The sequence below is a fragment of the Triticum dicoccoides genome, chromosome 7A, assembly GCF_002162155.2.
Source record: "Triticum dicoccoides isolate Atlit2015 ecotype Zavitan chromosome 7A, WEW_v2.0, whole genome shotgun sequence".
In the NCBI taxonomy this organism is placed as follows: Eukaryota; Viridiplantae; Streptophyta; class Magnoliopsida; order Poales; family Poaceae; genus Triticum; species Triticum dicoccoides.
The window spans coordinates 626,962,406-626,969,483 of record NC_041392.1 but is presented as its reverse complement, the minus strand read 5'-3'; positions in this window follow the sequence as shown (position 1 = coordinate 626,969,483).

The following is a 7,078-nucleotide window of genomic DNA, read 5'->3' as shown; positions in this document are numbered from 1 at the left end:
GAGTGCTAGTGTTCTACCTTATGACTTGTATAAAGAAATCAAGCATGAAATTGCACCTGCTGAGTTAGAAGATATTGATGTCACAATTAAACTTGCCAATAGAGATACTATTTCAGCGATGGGAATTGTTAGAGATGTTGAAGTCTTGTGTGGGAAAACTAAATATCCTGCTGATTTTCTTGTTCTTACATCTCCGCAAGATAGCTTTTGTCCCATTATATTTGGTAGACCCTTCTTGAACAATGTTAATGCTCAGATAGATTGCGAAAAGAATGTCGTTACTATTGGCCTGGATGATATGGTTCATGAGTTTAATTTCTCTAAATTTAGTAAACAACATCGTGAGGAAGAATTACCTAGTAAGGATGAAATTATTGGTCTTGCTTCTATTGTCGTACCTCCTAGTGATCCTTTAGAACACTATTTGCTAGACCATGAAAATGATATGTTCATGAATGAAAGAAGGGAAATAGATGAAGTATTCTTTAAACAGGAACCTATTCTACAACACAATTTGCCTGTTGAAATTTTAGGGGATCCTCCTCCACCCAAGGGTGATCCCGTGTTTGAGCTTAAACCGTTGCCTGATAATATTAAATATGCTTATCTTGATGAAAAGAAGATATATCCTATTATTATTAGTGATAACCTTTCAGAGCATGAAGAAGAAAGATTATCGAAAACTCTGAAGAAGCATCGTGCTGCTATTGGATATACTCTTGATGATCTTAAGGGCATTAGTCCCACTCTATGTCAACATAAAATAAATTTGGAGGCAGATGCCAAACCAGTTCGTGATCCTCAACGACGTCTGAATCCTAAAATGAAAGAAGTGGTAAGAAAAGAAATACTAAAGCTTCTGGAGGCAGGTATAATCTATCCCGTTCCTGATAGTGAGTGGGTAAGTCCTGTCCATTGTGTCCCTAAGAAGGGAGGTATTACTGTTGTTCCTAATGATAAAGATGAATTGATTCCACAAAGAATTATTACAGGTTATAGGATGGTAATTTATTTCCGCAAATTAAATAAAGCTACTAAGAAAGATCATTACCCCTTACCTTTTATTGATAAAATGCTAGAAAGATTATGCGAACATACACACTATTGCTTTCTAGATGGTTATTTTGGTTTCTCTCAAATACCCATGTCGACTAGAGATCAATCAAAGACTACTTTTACATGCCCTTTTGGTACTTTTGCTTATAGACGTATGCCTTTTGGTTTATGTAATGCACCTGCTACCTTTCAAATATGCATGATGGCTATATTCTCTGACTTTTGTGAAAAGATTTGTGAGGTTTTCATGGACGATTTTTTCGTCTATGGTTCCTCTTTTGATGATTGCTTGAGCAATCTTGATCGAGTTTTGCAGAGATGTGAAGAAACTAATCTTGTCTTGAATTGGGAAAAGTGCCACTTTATGGTTAATGAAGGTATTGTCTTGGGGCATAAAGTTTCTGAAAAAGGTATTGAAGTTGATAAAGCCAAGGTTGATGCTATTGAAAGGATGCCATGTCCCAAGGACATCAAAGGTATAAGAAGTTTCCTTGGTCACGCCGGATCTTACAGGAGGTTCATTAAGGACTTCTCAAAAATTTCTCGGCCTCTGACTAATTTATTGCAAAAAGATATACCATTTGTCTTTGATGATGGTTGTGTAGAAGCGTTTGAAATACTTAAGAAAGCATTAGTCTCTGCACCTGTTGTTCAGCCACCTGATTGGAATTTACCCTTTGAAATTATATGTGATGTTAGTGATTATGTTGTAGGTGTTGTTCTAGGGCAAAGAGTTGATAAGAAATTAAATGTTATTCATTATGCTAGTAAGACTCTAGACAATGCTCAAATAAATTATGCTACTACTGAAAAAGAGCTTTTAGCACTTGTATTTGCTTGTGATAAGTTCAGACCTTATATTGTTGATTCTAAAGTAACTATTCAAACTGATCATGCTGCTATTAAATATCTTATGGAAAAGAAAGATGCTAAACCTAGACTTATTAGATGGGTTCTCTTTCTACAAGAATTTGATTTGCATATTGTTGATAGAAAGGGAGCTGAGAACCCCGTTGCAGACAACTTGTCTAGGTTAGAAAATATTCTTGATGACCCACTACCTATTAATGATAGCTTTCCTGATGAACAATTAAATGTTATAAGTACTTCTCGTAGTACTCCATGGTATGCTGATTATGCTAATTATATTGTTGCTAAATTTATACCACCTAGCTTCACATACCAACAAAAGAAAAAGTTTTTCTATGATTTAAGACATTACTTTTGGGATGACCCACATATTTATAAAGAAGGAATAGATGGTGTTATTAGACGTTGTGTACCTGAGCATGAACATGAACGGATCCTACGCAAGTTTCATTCCGAGGCTTATGGAGGACACCACGCTGGAGATAGAACTGCACATAAGGTATTGCAATCTGGTTTTTATTGGCCTACTCTCTTCAAGGATGCCCGTAAGTTTGTCTTGTCTTGTGATGAATGTCAAAGAATTGGTAATATTAGTAGACATCAAGAAATGGCTATGAATTATTCTATTGTTATTGAACTGTTTGATGTTTGGGGCTTTGATTATATGGGACCTTTTCCTGCCTCTAATGGATACACACATATTCTAGTTGCTGTTGATTACGTTACTAAGGCCTCCTTTGGTTTAGAGGAATTTCATAGGAATTCTAGAGGATAGGATTCTTATAGGATTTTTTCCTTTAGAGCCCTTTGGTTCATAGGAATGGATTCCTATTCCTACATAGGATTGGTTCCTATCCTCCACATTTCATAGGAAAATAAAAAAGAGCCTAGACTCAATGGAAAAATTCCTTTGGTGTCAACCAAATTACATCTTGTTTCCTATTCCTACTCATAGGATTTGAGATACATGTCATCTCATTTCCTACAAGATTCCTATTCCTATGACAATCCTATCCTATGAACCAAAAGAGGTCTAAGTGGGTAGAAGCTATTCCAACTAGTAGTGCTGATCATAACACTTCTATTAAAATGCTTAAAGAAGTTATTTTCCTGAGGTTTGGAGTCCCTAGATATTTAATGACTGATGGTGGTTCACACTTTATTCATGGTGCTTTTCATAAAATGTTTGCTAAATATGATGTTAATCATAGAATTGCATCTCCTTATCACCCACGGTCTAGTGGTCAAGTAGAGTTGAGAAATAGAGAGCTCAAATTAATTTTGCAAAAGACTGTTAATAGGTCTAGAAAGAATTGGTCCAAGAAACTTGATGATGCATTATGGGCTTATAGAACTGCATACAAAAATCCTATGGGTATGTCTCTGTATAAAATGGTTTATGGAAAAGCATGTCACTTACCTCTCGAACTAGAACATAAGGCATATTGGGCTATTAAAGAGCTCAACTATGATTTTAAACTTGCTGGTGAGAAGAGGTTATTTGATATTAGCTCACTTGATGAATGGAGAACCCAAGCTTATGAAAATGCCAAGTTGTTTAAAGAAAAAGTTAAAAGATGGCATGACAAAAGGATACAAAAGCGTGAGTTTAATTTAGGTGATTATGTATTGCTATACAACTCTCGTTTAAGATTTTTTGCAGGAAAACTTCTCTCTAAATGGGAAGGCCCCTATGTTATCGAAGAGGTCTATCGTTCCGGTGCCATAAAGATCAACAACTTTGAAGGCACAAATCCGAAGGTGGTAAATGGTCAAAGAATTAAACATTATATCTCAGGTAATCCCATAAATGTTGAAACTAATATTATTGAAACCGTAACCCCTGAGGAATACATAAGGGACACTTTCCGGAACGTTTCAGACTCCGAAAAGGAATAGGTATGTGGTACGGTAAGTAAACTGACTCCAAAACAATTTTTAAGGCAATATTTCTCCGTTTTGGAATATTTAGAAAAATAGAAAAATAAGTAGCAGTCCGGGAAGGACATGAGGGCCCCACGAGGGTGGTGGACGCGCCCTACCCCCCTGGGCGCGCCCCCCTACCTCGTGAGCACCTCGTGTGCCTTCCGGACTTCGTTTTCTTGCACGATATGTATTTTGGTCGGTAAAAATTCATTATATAACATCCCGAAGGTTTTGACTCCCGTATTACGCAAATATCCTCTGTTTTCATTTCGAGCTGTCCCGTTGCAGATTAAATCAACATGTCTTCCCAGGATTTGGAAGGAGAAAGCTATGTGGATGATTACTTAGCAAATCCCAAGGTCTATGGAGATGTGGAACACGATAGATGGACTACGAAGGAAGAAGAGGACTATGAACCCAAGGGGAAGGAGGAGACGAGCTCAGATGAAGATGAAGCACCATTACCTCAACCTGGGGACATGCACGCGGAGTTCAAAAAGTCAAGTCTCCCTGATAGGGTAAAGAAACCCAAGTTCGAGTTTATCCCTTTTTGTCTCTTGCAGGAAAATAAGCAGGACCTATGCAAAAAGATATTAACCCTGGAGTGGGAGATTAATGATCTGAGGGATCAAAATGCCGTCCTCAAGTGCAAATTAAGGGAGAAGCCTAGGCCATCAACTAAGCCAACGTCACCACCACCTTATTCACCGACAAAGGAGATATAATCACGTGGGTATGAGCACTCCCCTTGGCAACTGCCAAGCTTGGGGGAGGTGCCCGGTATCGTATCACAATCACAACTCCTATCTTTACCATTTTTCTTAGTTCGATCCTATTAGTAGTATCTTGATCTAGTAGAATAAAGTTTATGGCATGATCTAGTTTTGAGTTTTCTTTATGATCTCTCTTTGTAATTGAGTCCATGAGCTATATATAATAAAGATTAGTGTTGACTCAAGGGCTTGATTATTTTGCCATGGTCTTGGATGAATAAAAGAAAGAAGAAAAGAATAAAAAGAAACAAAGAGTTCATATTGATCTTATTGAGAGTAATGACTTCACATAGAAAGAGTATGATGATTAAAAGTTGTTGGGAGTTGGCAAACATAGCTTTGTTCATTGTTGCAATTAATAGGAAGTAATAAGGAAAGAGAGGTTTTCACATATAGATATATTATCATTGACATCTTTTATGATTGGGAGCACTCATTAAAATATGACATGCTAAAGAGTTGATGTTGGACAAGGAAGACAACGTAATGAGTCATGTCTTTCTTATATCTGAGATAAAGTATGTTGTCATGGATCCTCTAACTTGTGGAGCTTGCCTTTCCCCCTCATGCTAGCCAAATTCTCAGCACCAAGTAGAAATACTACTTGTGCTTCCAAATACCCTTAAACCAGTTTTGCCATGAGAGTCCACCATATCTACCTATGGATTGAGTAAGATCCTTCAAGTAAGTTGTCATCGGTGCAAAGCAATAAAAATTTCTCTAAATATGTATGATTGATTGGTGTTGGAGAAATAAGCTTTATACGATCTTGTGATGTGGAAGTAATAAAAGCGACGGACTGCATAATAAAGGTTCATATCACAAGGGGCAATATAAAGTGACGTTCTTTCGCATTGAGATTTTATGCATCCAACCATAAAAGCGCATGGCAACCTCTGCTTCCCTCTGCGAAGGGCCTATCCTTTATTATTATCTTCTACCTTATGCAAGAGTCATGGTGATCTTCACCTTTTCTTTTTTTATTTTATCCTTTGGCAAGCTCAGCATGTTGGAAAGAAAATGATATATATGTATATATATCTAATTGGATGTAGGGGAGCATGAACCATTATTGTTGACATTACCCTTGAGGTAAAAGGTTGTGGGGCAAAACTATAAGCCCCTATCTTTCTCTGTGTCCGATTAAAACTCCGTAACCACAAGTATCGCGTGAGTGTTAGCAATTATGGAGGACTAAATGATAATTGAGTATGTGGACTTGCTTTTTAGCTCTGACATAGACTCTTTCTGATGTTATGATAAATTGCAATTGCTTCAATGACTGAGATTATAGTTTGTCGGAGCCCAATAAGGTTTATGATTTATACTTTTGCATTGTGAATAGATCATCACTTGAACATAAGTAATCATATGACAAAATCTATATATGTTGCTGTTATGAGAATAATCATGATGCCTTCATGTCCGAATTTTTATCGACGCCTCTACCTCTAAACATGAGGACATATTTATTGTTATCGGCTTTTCGCTTGAGGACAAGTGAGGTCTAAGCTTGGGGGAGTTGATACGTCCATTTTGCATCATGCTTTTATATTGATATTTATTGCATTACGGACTGTTATTTCACTTTATGTCACAATACTTATGGCTATTCTCTCTTATTTTACAAGGTTTACATAAGGAGGGAGAATGCCGGCAGCTGGAATTCTGGGCTGGAAAAGGAGAAAATATTAGAGACCTATTCTGCGCAACTCCAAAAGTCCTGAAACTCCACGGAACATCTTAAAATAAATAAAGAAAAATCATCGCCAAAGATGAAGGCCAGGGGGCCCACACCCTGCTCACGAGGGTGGGGGGCGCCCCCCCAGGGCGCGCCCCCTACCTCGTGGGCCCCCTGGTGGCTCTCCGACGTCCATCTTCTCCTATATGAGGTCTTTCGATGAGAAAAAAATAAGAAGGAACCTTTCGGGACGAGACTCCGCTGCCACGAGGCGGAACCTTGGAGGAACCAATCGAGAGCTCCGGCAGAGCTGTTCTGCCGGGGATACTTCCCTCCGGGAGGGGGAAATCATCACCATCGTCATCACCAACGCTCCTCTCATCGGGAGAGGGCAAGCTCCATCAACATCTTCACCAGCACCATCTCATCTCCAAACCCTAGTTCATCTCTTGTATCCAATTCTTGTATCAAAGTCCGGGATTGGTGCTAGTAGGTTGCTAGTAGTGTTGATTACTCCTTGTAGTTGATGCTAGTTGGTTTATTTGGTGGAAGATCATATGTTCAGACCCTATAAGCATATCATTACCCCTCTGATTATGAACGTGAATATGCTTTGTGAGTAACTACGTTTGTTCCTGAGGACAAGGGAGAAGTCTTGCTATTAGTAGTCATGTGAATTTGGTATTCGTTTGATATTTTGATAAGATGTATGTTGTCTAGCCTCTAGTGGTGTTATGTGAACGTCAACTACATAACACTTCACCATTATTTG